We start from the raw sequence: 12,393 nt of genomic DNA on the forward strand, positions 1-12,393 counted from the left end.
TTTTTCCAGATCCGGGGAGTTTTGACTTTTGTCCTATGAAGAGTTTTGCCTGGACATGTACCACATTTTCTCATTTTCTTCTTTCCCTCTGTGGCTTTCAGACAGCACGAGGCAGCCCCCTCTGCATCATCCCAGCAAACCAAGCAAAAAGGGACAAACGTAGCTGCCCTGTGCAGGCAGCAGTGTTGGGGGAGCATCAAAATCCCTAAGAACAGCTCTCTCCTTTCCCAGGGGTAACCTCAGGCATCACCAGCTCTTAAAAGGAGCTCGTCCAGGCATGAGGGGAAGGCTGGAGGGCAGGGAGGAGCGTTTCCTGCAGCCCCATCCTCACCTGCACTGCTGTGCTCCCCTGTGTGAGCCTGAAGCACGAAGCCACCCGCCCTCCCCACCCCTCTCCCTTTTCCTGTTGCTGTTTGTGTAAGCACAGCAGCGCTCTGGTTAATAAAATAATAAACGGTGATGGGGCATAAACCCACCAGCATTTTTAAAGAGGGGGGTTAAAGAGGGACTTGTCCTCATGCTGCTGCTGCTGTTCTGCAGCTATCCCTCCTGGAGATGGTTTTGGGGGGGTTTCTGGGCATCTGGTGCCAGGTTGAATGGAAAAAAGTTGGCTGCTACCATGAGGACTGCTCCCTGCAGAAGGGTGGGGGTGCAGAGCAATGGATAAAAGTAGTAAGATGGGGGAAAAAAATAATCTATCAAGTTCTTTTGCTGCTATCCCCAAACAGAAAACAAAAAAAAACCCTGTCCTTTTGTCCCCTTGCTTCCCCGCTACAGATGCACATGCAAAATCTAATTAAAATTTAGCAGAATAACAATAATAAAAAAGACACAGTTTTTAGCTTTAAAAAAAAAGAGGGAGAAAGAAAGAAGATCCTTAACAAAGGCCATAATATTAACAGGGCTGATTCGTCAGCCGCTACCTGATAATATAGAGTTGAGAGAGCTTTATTAACGTTGGAAGCCTTGGCTCTTTGTTAATTACGGGCTTTGCTAATGATTTGGAATATTGGCCGGTTCTGGGGGATGTTGATGAATAGAGACCTCGCCAAGATTTATTCCTAATTATCTCATTTGTCTCCCTCCATTACTTTTTATGGCTGAAATTTATGGAGCTATTACCAGGGACCTCGCCACAGCTATGAGATGATTTGGGAGAAGAGAGATGTTTAATAATAATAACAATAATAATAATAATAAAATGCCAGATTAATAGGGAACCGATTACGTGGTGGCGGGCAGGGGGGGACCATTCCTCGGTGACCCCTGGGCATCCCCTTGAGCCCCCACCCCTGGGGGGATGATGTCCTTGCCAGGCAATGCCTGGAGATGCTGATGGAGCCAGCTGGAAACTCCTCCTGGCACCTGTAAGAGTTGGGAAACTCGCTTCAGAGGGGACTGCAGACATTCAGCAGGATTTTCTTTCCTCCTTCCTCATCTCCGGATTTTTCTGTGGATGTTTGGGAGCTGCTGGGGATGCTCCAGCAGGGACAAAGGGAAACCTCCAGCCCTGCTCCGACACGTGGCTCCTGCTGCAACCCTGGAGCTGGTGACAACGCTCCAGGGATTGTATCTAGATGCCAACATTTCCCTTTCCCCATTCATCCTTACCAAAATAACCCAACGCTTCCATCTCCCCGTGCCCACGGAGCAGAGCTGCAGGTGGTCCCGCTGAGCACCAGCGATGCCCTGAGGGGCTGCAGCTCCCTCCAGCCATTCTGTAGGATTTTTGGCTGTGTCCCCACAGCGGTGGGGGCACCCTGACACATCCATCACCACACCCAGGGCACCACCAGGAATGCCAAGGGGTTCCCTGCAAAGCAAAGCCTCCCCGCAACCCCAGCCGGGGACAGGGGGCAGAGCCCAAACCCGTTAATTACAATGCAAAGCAATTATTTTTCTCAGCTGCACCGGGGACTAATTCTCTCCCAGAGTCTCCCAGTAAACATTTTCCCAGTACTATCAAATTTGCCACACAAAGGCGAGCCAGGGCTGCAGCTTATCTCTGCTGAGTATTATTCCCCTATCTTCCAGCATGTAAACCTACTCTCGTCCCGATAAGAGGCCTTAGACAAAAGATCAAAGCAAGCAAGGCTCTTACGGAGAGGAGGGTTTTCTTCTCTTCTTTCTTTCTTTTTCTCTCTTTTTTTTTTTTTTTTTTAGTGTTAGTATAAATTCGCAGATCCCGAAGAAGCTGCGTTCCCGCCCAGTAACACAGATTAAAATAATTACCCACAGCTGGCTTCACGAGCCAAGGGGAAAGAAATATCAGCGCCGCAACGCGGGGAGCCCCAAACTGCAGCTGTGCCCTCGTGGGGACCTGGCAGCCCCGGCTGGCACCGAACGTCCCCGGCCCTGCAGCAGGGTGGGTGGCAGAGGTGTCCCAGCAGCTGGGTGAAATCTTTTACCCCTGTCCCACGTCCCCATCACCCACCTGGGCACGGCTCCACGGCACGTGCAGCTGCACCTCTCCGAATCAGGGCAGGAAACAACGCGGGTCTTTGTCCTCTCCGCCGGGGCTGCTGCTCCCACTGATGGAGCAAAAGGCTCCTGCTTCCACCCTGAAGCTCCCACCTTCAGTATTTCCCCCTACGGAGCAGGAGCCCCCCAGTTTGCAACAGCACCAGCCAGAAAATGCAGCTTCAACGCCAGCTCAGCCTCCGCTCTGGGAGAGAGGAGGGAATTTCCCACTGAGAAACTTGGATTTTCTGGTGTATTTTGGATTTGGGGATGCACACAGGGTCCCTGGGGGCTCCAGGCACTTGTCCGTGCCATGGGCATCAATCCCTGGCACCTCACCCCGCATCCTGTGCCCCTGCAGCTGGACCCCCAGCCCCCTAATTCCCCACGGTATAGGGTGCTGGCACAGCAATCCTAACCATTGGTGAGCCTGAGCCAGGTCACACAGCTCCTGCAAATAATATAGCAGGGAAAAAAAAGGGAAATATTGCAGTTGTTGAAACAAAATATGTCGGCGATCATTATTTTTTATTTTAAATAAAGCATTTTTTTTAAAAGCATTTTCCAGGTTTTGGCTGCCAGCCCCCAGGTCGGTGATGCTCCAGGAGGCACCAGCCCTGCGTGGGGATGGGTTAGGAGCTGCGGTCCCACAAGCCAAGTGAACATCAGTGCAAATGAAAATCGGGACTGCCTGGGGACTAATTGAGCCCTTTTCTTCTCCAGATGGGGAAGGAGGCAGGGGGATCATCGTGGTTATTTCTGTTTAGAAACACCCAGGCGATGCTCAGAGACGAGGGAGGTGGAGATGGATGAGACAGGGATGGGTCTCAGCACATTCATCCCATTCATCCCAGCACAACCCCGGGGATCTGTGCTTAAATCCACGCTCCCAGCACCCTGCAGAGCCCAGCAAGCCCCCAAGGCACCGAGGAGGTGCTGAGCCCCCTCTGCCCCGCTTGGTTTTGTCCCCCAGAGCCAGGCTCAGCCCCTGGCAGCGCTGGCAGGCAGCAGTGCAGCATCGGGCTCCCAAACGCAGAGTGCGAGCACCCCCCTTCCCGCCCGTCAACACAGATGGCAAAATCTAAATGTTATGATAAGGTATTTCTCCCAAATTTCCATCTTAATAGAATTACGAGCCTGTAATTACCCTACAAGCCTGAAAACCTGCCGGAATCCCAATTAGGAATCTGAGGACATAATTGGCCCCTAATTAGAAAGATTTGTCAAATGTGAGCAATTTTCTCACCTCTTCATTTTTTTTTTTTCCCTTTTCCTCCTCTTTTTCCCTGGTGAAAACACAGATATTTTCCTTTCCCCTCCGCCTCTCTCCCCATAAACAGGGGGCTGTGCCCTCCCAGCTGCACCGCGCTCCTCTGGGCTCTCGTGAAAGACGAACTCCACGGCAGGTGTTAAGCTGCTTTAAAAATTCCTGGAAAACTGCACTATTAAAAAAAATAAAAAATAAAAAAATATATATATTAAACAAGAGAGAGGGAGAGACCTGGCAAAACTGCAGCCTGGGGGTTTGGGCTTCGCTCCGGCCGTGAGGATGGGTGCTGGTGGGTGAGGCTGGGTGCTGGTGGGGCAGTTTTAGGGCAGGGAGACGAGTCAAAGGCAGCAGATTTTGGGCATGGCAAACTGGAGTTCAGGGCATCGCCTCATGGCTGTGATCCACGGGTGGCCAAAGGGTTTTGGGGAGCAGCTGGGCAGGGTAACAAGCACAGCAAGGTGCAGCAGGCTCTGGAGCAGCGAAACTTTGCAGAGCATCATCCCGTGTGGCAGTGACACAACCAGATACAGAACAATCCCTCTCCCAAACCAAGCAGGGAGCTTCATCACGGTGCCCAGCCTGGCCCTAAGGCACACACAAACCCTGCCCCTGCACGCCAGAGGGGCACAGAGCAGCCAAAAAATGAAAATCCTCCAGGGGAGCAAAGCCACCACAGCTGAGGTGGGCACGCAGCAGGGAAGTGTGCTGCTTGAAGCATCCCCAAAGCAGGCGGCCAGCTGAGCTCAGGGGGAATTTGGGCTGAGAAAGGTCTGCTTGAGGCAAAGCGGCGCTGCCCCTGTGATAACAGGCAAGCAAGCACTGCTGCCTGGCAGGGAGAGGTGGAGCAAGGAAGGAAAAGGAGAAAAACCAAAGGGGATGAAGGGAGCAAGGGGACGGACTTGCCAAAAGGGAAAAGTTGCCTCTTGGGGGAAGGATGCCAGGAGCAAGGTGCAGGAACGTGGCTTGCACAGCACCTCCTGGGGACATCCCCAGTGTGGTCATGCCACATCCCTCGTGCCTGATCATTAACAACCCCTAACGAGCGCTCGGTGCCCTCTCACCCCTGGCTGGGCACGGCCCCATCCCCTGTCCAAGCTCCACCTGGAGCCACGCGTCCCAGTCCCAGTCCCAGTCCCAGTCCCAGTCCCAGTCCCAGCACCTGGGTGCTGGGGACACAGCCTCCCCCCTTCCTCCTCCTCCTCCTCCTCTTCCTCCCACCAGAGGCTCTTTAGTTAAAAGCGACAACAGGAGGGGAGGGATTGGGAGGGGAGGGGGGGACATAGGGGGAAGCCTGGTTTTCCTAATTAACAATTAGCACAGAGTGTGCTGCTAATTATGTGGTTCCATGTAATTAAGAAGCTAATTAGTGCAGTGTCAATTAAGATTTAATTAGTACCCTTGTCAAAAATACTTGAAAGCGCAGTTTATATGCAAGTACTTCAATATTTCAGTGGTCATGATCTCTCCCCGGCGCGGGGAAGCAGCCAGCTTGCCAGCAGCCCTCGTCGGAGCCTGCTCACAGCTCGCCGGGGTTTATTGATATCGTCCTTTAATCCACCGCCGTCGCTCGGAGCCCCGGACCAGGCACGTTTCTGGATGCTGCAGGCGGTGACGTGGCACAGCTCGGCTTCCCCCGGGGGGTGCCGAAGCCCCCTCGCCGTGGCTGCGTGGTGCAGGGCCCCCGCTGCCCTCCTGGCTTTGGGCATCACCGGCACCCCCGCGCAGCCTCCTCGCCTGCCAGGAGCTCCCAGCTCCTTTAAAGCAAGCACGCAGCCCCCGCAGCTGCAGTAATTTGTGCTCCCAAGTGCTTTAATTCTCATATCTGTCCCTCTTATGACTGAGGACAGCGGTGACTTGCTTACGGCCACATCGGTGCCGGAGCTGAACCCACGTCCTTCCAGATTGGTGACCTGTGCTTCCCCCTGGGCACCCCCTGTGTCCCCATGGGACACCTCGGGGCAGCTTTGGTCATTTCTCTGAGCTCCGATTCCCCCCTGCCACAAGGAGGGGACAGCAAAGAGTCCCCAAAAGTCCTGGACGGCATGGGGTCCCCAAAAGTCCTGGGGAGCCAAAGGTGGTGCCTGGTGATGGCACAGCAGAACAGAGACATAAAGGAGGGATGGGGAGATGGGGGGCGAATAATTCCCATCCTCACCACCCACAGCAGCAGCAACCGTGCCCCCCCCAGTGAGGGGTCCCATCTGCTGCCCCCAGTGCCCCCATCCGAGGGCTGGGATCACCCCGGGATTCCTCACGCCAGGGGAGGTGTGGGATGAGGCAGGGGGAGGAGAGGAAGAAATACGTCCAGGGCTCTCAGGGCTCCAGGAGGCACACAAACAAAAACCCGCCTAGAGAAACAAACCAGGGAAAGTCTGCAGCTTGTAAATCATCCTCGAGCAAGCAGCTCGAAGGCTGACGAGCCCAGAGACGCGAGGAACAGAGCCAGCTGCTCACGATTTCTCAGCTCGCCCCGTCTCAAAGGTGCGCTTGTGGCGCGCAAGCTCCGATGTGTCAGCGCGGCAGCTGGGAGGAGAAGCAGCTCCCGAACCTGGCAGCTGGCCCCAGCAGCCACCAGCCAACCCCTTCCCAAGCAGATATCACCATGAAATGATAAACTCAGCTGTGGACTGGAAGGTTTTATTGTCTCTGGGAGTTTTGAGAGTGAGAGGCAGAGGCAGCATCTCTGCCAGGCCACAGGACAGGGCTGGAGCAGGGCAGAAGGAGCAGAGCATCCCTAGGAGATGGAGGAGATGGAGCCCTCCCTCGCTCTGCTTCTGCCCAGGGGAACCCGGGTGGTTTTATACCCCCTAGAGCACCAGGAGCCAATTTATTGTCCCTACAAGAATTGCATCTCCACGGGAGGCTTTCAGAAGTATGTGAAAGAACCAAATGTGCCCAAGGAACTAAAGCAGGGTCAGGCCAATCACCCCAAACAACCCCAGGGATGAAATCAGACCTCAGCCAGGAAGCAAAGACCAGGGCAGCAGCAGCACCGAGCACCCGGGGGTCTCAGTGGAGGGAATGCCCCAGGCAGAGCCAAACCCCTGCATTTTGGGGTAGGTGAGAATAAACCCTGCGTCACCCCGCGGCTTTGAGCAGGGCTGTCCCACGCTCGGGTCCAACAGGTTGTCACCATCCCAGCACCTTGCCGCAGCCCTGGCGATGAGGACAGGGACGTGTAGGACCGTGCCCTTGTTTCCCAAGGGAGATGACAACACAGGACAGCAGCAGAGCGCTCACCCCCATGGAGCTGCGCTCATCGAGGCCCCCAGGCAGAGGGGACGAGCCCGGGAGGGGCTGGGATTTTTCCCTTCTCCCTGCCCCCAGCCTCGCACGCCGCCGAGCCGCCTGCTCTCCCACAACGGCTGCCAAAATACAGCGAGACAGGGTATAATTACAGACACTTACTGCGGCCATTACACCACCAGCACGGGCTGCGCAAAGTGACACACGACCCGTCAACTCCTTATTCACGCCATTAAGGGGACTCATTAGCATCTTCGCTCAGAAGCAAAATTACCCTCACTGCTCATTTCAAGATGTCATAAATTTTAATTTAGGACCCAAAGATAGCACAATGGGAGCCAGCCGGCTCTCCCGGCAGTGGCGGGCTGGCTGAGGGAGGTGGTGGTGGTGGTGGTGATGCTGGGGGGGGGAGGAAGGGAAAGGGATGGTTTGGGAGAGGGTGAGGGGAGTTTGAGGTGATGGGGAAAGAGGATGAGGGGGGTTTGAGATGGGGAAAGAGGAGAGAAAACATGCCCGGGGGCCTGGCAGGAGCTTTGCCCCGTTGGAGGGGATGGAACTGGCCGAGGGCTGAACGATGCTTGGGTTTGGGTTGGGTTTTGCTGGGAGGTCTCGGCCAGTAAGGGGGATGTTGGTCAAGGGAGGTGGGGAGGAGAGCAGAGCCCCGTGCACGCGTTGCTGCTGTGTGAGAGCAAATCCCCTGCGGGGATGCCCTGCTGGCCCTTATCACACACTGTGCTTGGAAGCACGATAAAGATAGGCACAAACCACCCTAAACACCCCCCCACCACACCATGCACAAGCAGAGCTGTGAGAGGAGCGATGGGGGCGCATCCTGCTGGGGCTCAGCCCCCGAGTCCATCACCCCCCAGCTTCACTCCTACCCCAAACTGCATCTCCTGGGGCCGGATGCCTGCAGCCCACGGCACAGAAACCCATTAGAGCCTCCCAAATTTGCTTGGTCTTTCTTCCCCCTTCCTGGTGGAATCGTATCTGCAGAGATGGCCGAGCGATTTTGCAGCAGCACCACCTCCAGCCCACGTCCCGGGGGTAGCTCCAAAATCCTGCTGGGATTTTGGCACCTCCACGTGCCCGGGGTTGCCCCTCCGAGGGCAGGCGCGCGCCTCTTCCCTCCCACCCCTTCCCGCAGCCAGGACACAAGGCAATTACAAACCTCTTCAACTTTACCAGCCACCAGGCTCCGTGATTAATGACTCGAAATGTCCACATCTTTAAAAAAAAAAAACAGGGGGGCGAAAAAAAAAAAAAAAAGAAAGAACGAGAAGGAAAGCAGCTCCAATTACAGGCGGCTGAGGGACTCTGGCCCGCTCCTGTGCTCTAAGAACATATATCCAGAAAGGTTATGTTAATTTTTAATGTACAAGACTGTAATTAATTTCTGGGGCTGGCTGGATTAGCTGAGTGTAAATTCCAGCCTCAGCTCGGGCTGCGGATAAACCAGCCCTGCTGGGAGCAGCCCCATGCTGTGGACACAGCTTCGGGGGGCTCCGGGGGACCTCGTGTCCCCAGCACGGACCCACCAAGACCCCCTCTGAGGGACACGGAGGTGGTGGCACAAGGGACAGGGGTGCCACGTAGGTCTTCCGAGACTTAATGCAACTGAAGCATCCAAACCCACTCTGGAAAGATAAAACTACAAAATAATCCCTCGGACGGCCTTTGGAGAGGTTGCGAGGAAAGGGTCTGGACCCAGCAGGCAGGGATCATGTGGCCTGGAAATACAGTAAGTTTTGAAAGGGAAGAAAAGGCTCCATTATTCTCCCATTAAACTCTCCCCGGCTCTCCCCCTCTCCCTTCCCCTCTGTCAGTCTTTGGTTTGCTCGCTGACTTCCCCCAGCCTCTCCGAAGACAGATCGTTCCCTTAATCACTCTGGAAAAGAACCCCAAGCCGATATAATATTATAATTAATTAATTCACTAAAAAGGTATTAAATTTCTTTTCCCCCCTGTGGATATTATCTGAATTCATTGACCTTTAGAAAAATCACCCTCTAATTGTAACCAGGTTCAAGTGCATTTCCAGCCTGTCCCTTTTACATTAATAATATCTTCCAGGACTCTACTATGCTGCTTAAATATTGTATAAATTTCACTGCCCCCTCAAAAAAAGGAGAGAGAGAAAGGCACGAAATGAAAACTGTGAGCTGATTAAACCAGCTCGGAGCACGGGGGAAGAGGCAGAACTCCGCAGTGGCCTGAGAGATGCACGAACCCAAAGCAGGACCCCAAAGGGGCTCGGGACAAGGAATTCCCAATTTCCAAGGTCCCCACAGCCCAAAGCCCAGGGATCCGAGGGCAGGATCCAGGGGAATCCCAAACGGAGCATCCTTGGGAAAAGCAGGCTGCCAAAGGCTTTGGGGTTGGGTTTGTTGGAAGAGGGGCACCCCGCGTGCCCGTGGTGGTCACTTCGGGGGGTGGGGGTTGCAGGAATTGCACGAGGGAACTGGGTTTCCAAGGGGGTTTCTAAATGCTGGGACAAATGGGGTGCTGCTGGTCCCAGCCCCTTGGATCCCGACACCTCCACGCCTCGAACCACCCCTCCTGCAGCCGCTGCCCCTTCCCCATTTCGGGGCCACGCTGTGCCAAGCTCTGGGTGCAGGGACCGGGCTCTGCTGCTGTCTCAGGGACACTGCGCTCAAGCCACCAGCCAGCCCACAACATCTCCAGCATCCAGTGCTGTAAATTCAGCGTCAGGCATGGAAAATCCAGCTGGGCTGCTGCTCCTGAGCCCACTGGGGATCCTGGGCCAACTCTGCCTCTGGAGCGGGGCCATTTGGCTGCGGTGGAGACCTGGGAGGGGGGCAAATTCCTGCTGCTCTGCTCCTCACCAGGGAGGGGGAGCCCAGCTCGTCTCAACTAAATGCAGCATATGGGGCTGTACATGACCAGGGGCTTGGGTTTTCGCTCTGCAGGACTCAAGCCTGGAGGCTTGGCACCCCCAAACCAACATGGGCTGCCTTCTGCACCACAGCGAGCGCCGTGGCATTGCCCCCGTGTCAGCCTCTGCATCGCCATCCCGGCTGCAGGGAAACTGAGGCACGCCGTGGCCTTCCCCACGAGTTGCAATCTGCCTCCTGCACCTCATTTATGTCTTCCCAAGGTGTTTTTTTCCCTGCAGTGCTTCGCCCAGCCAGCCCCTGTCCTTCTGCCCAGGTTCTCCTGCCCCTTGGCTTATGGCACACGGCTGCTCCCGCCGAGGCACCAGGCATCCCAGCAGCGATCCCACCCTCTGAAAAGCTGCTGGAGGAAAAACAACAGGCCAAACACATCCAGGGTAACCCTTCAGAAGCAGGGACCAACCTCGCCCCCTCCCCTTGGATGCGGTTCCTGGACGGACATCACAGCTTTCCCCCTCTCCCACCCTTTATTGCACGCACAGATTCGCTTGCAAAGGGCTGTATGGGGTTCTGGAAGCCAAGCTGCCTATTCCCCCACCTGAAAAAAAGCCAGCCCTTCCTTCTGAGCTCATCCCAACCGTTGCCACAACCACCCCCGGCCGAAGCACGTCACCGGCTCGGGCTCCAGGTGGGGACGGAGGCGCAGGAGCAGCCCCAGGAGCTCGGAGCACGGGAGGAGCTCGGCGAGAGCCAGAAAGGAAATGAAAGGAGATGGGGGGGGGGGGGGGGGAAGGAAAACTCAGCACCAGCCCAGCAGCGAGACAGGGGATGGCTTCCAGACTGCAGGGCCGGCTGGGCCTGTGCCAGGCTTGCTGCCGAGCCCCACACCCATCCCATAGAGGCTGAGATTTGGGGTGGAGCAGGGAAAGCCCCCGACCGCCCACCCCCAGCTCCCATCGCAGGCTCCTTGCTGCTCTTCTGCTTCCATCCTGGGGAAGGGCTGCCCTGCTCGGGGCTGGGGCCAGGAGCAAGCCAACCTTCTGTTTTATTAAAATTTCCCTCCCCGCCTTCTTCGAGCAAACTTTTTTTAGGAAAATTCCTGTGACTTGGGAACCTCCCAGCGCCACTGGCGAGGGGACCTGGACGCACGCCTGGCCAGCTGCACGTGAAGGGTGGTGCTGGGGAAGTCACAGGGCTCTGGACGAGGAACCTTGCTGCTCTCAGACAAACCCAGCTTGGCCAAAAACCCAGCAGAGCCCCCCCCAGCCCCAGCCCCCTGCCCACGGAGCAGAGCGGGGAGGACATGGCCACGTCCTCCCGTGGGGCTCGGTGCCCACAGCTCAGCCTCGCAGGGGGTTTTATCCTGTCCTGGCTGCCCACGGAGCTGCTGCAGCTCAGTTTGTGGCTCAGCCCAGAGGTAAAAGGGCTTTAGGCGTTCAGAAAGTCACATTTGCAGCTTCAAGGGGCTTTAAAACCCGGGCAAGTTTGTTGGCAGCGCTGAGGGACCTGCAGGGAGGCCTTGGCACAAGGTGCTGGTGGCAGCAGTGGTGGCACGTCCTGGGCCAGGACCGTGGCTCACCGGCTGTGCCTCGTCCTGCCGGGTCCCTCTGCAGCCCCAAAGCATCCCAGAGAGAGGAGGAGAGGATTCGCTGCTGGGTGGATGGATGCCTCATGGGGACGGAGAGCTGGGGACGTGCTGCCACCCCTGAGCACCTCCAGGTGCACCCCAGCCTGGGGAGCCAGGGATGCTTTTTTGGGCTCCCTCCCCAGCCAAACCTGGAGGCAGAGCTGGGCTCGGCAGGGAGCTGGGGCTCTCCAGCAACAGTCTGGCTCTCTCTTGTGGCTGCTCAGGCCCTGTGCAGCCTTCCTGCTCCTGCCCAGCCACCAGCACCACGTCCCCCCAAATGCAGCCCTCGTCCCCCAGCCCTGCGAGCACCCATGGGTGTTCTCAGATGCTCCTGAACCTGCCCTGAACCTGGGGATGAGGGATCACCTCTCCTCTTCTCTCTTTTTAGGGTAACCAGGGGATGAGCCCCATGTTGAGAGCCCCTTTAGAGCTGGGGGGATGTGGCTGTCCCCAAAGGGCCCAGGCGATGCCCATGGGAAACACAAGGGGGGCACAGCACTGCTGGGGCTATTTGCAGCCTGCCCTCCCTCCTACCCCCCAAAAAAACACCCCGGGATATCGCGTGGGGTGATGGAAAACAGTCCCAAAGAGAGCAAAGCCAGCGGTACCACTGCAGGGCTCGAGGACATCCAAGCGGGTGCTGAGACAGCTTCGGCTACACCCGAACACTTGGCTAAATAAATTAAAAATAAATTTGGCTACACCCAAACGGGCAGCACCAGGAGCAGCAGCAGCCCTGCAGCCCACCCCCACTGCTCTGCCAGCCTGTCCACCCATCTGTCCATCCGTCCATCCATCCATCCATCCCAGCCCATGCACAGAGTCCCTTTGCAGCTCATCACAGACACCGCAGCCCGGCTGGCTCCATCCATCCCTCCCTTCCTTTCTATCCCACTCGCAGCCCCGACACCGGTTTCTTTCTGCGGGTGGCTCGC

The sequence above is a fragment of the Aythya marila genome, assembly GCF_965140915.1.
Source record: "Aythya marila genome assembly, chromosome: 24".
Classification (NCBI taxonomy): domain Eukaryota; kingdom Metazoa; phylum Chordata; class Aves; order Anseriformes; family Anatidae; genus Aythya; species Aythya marila.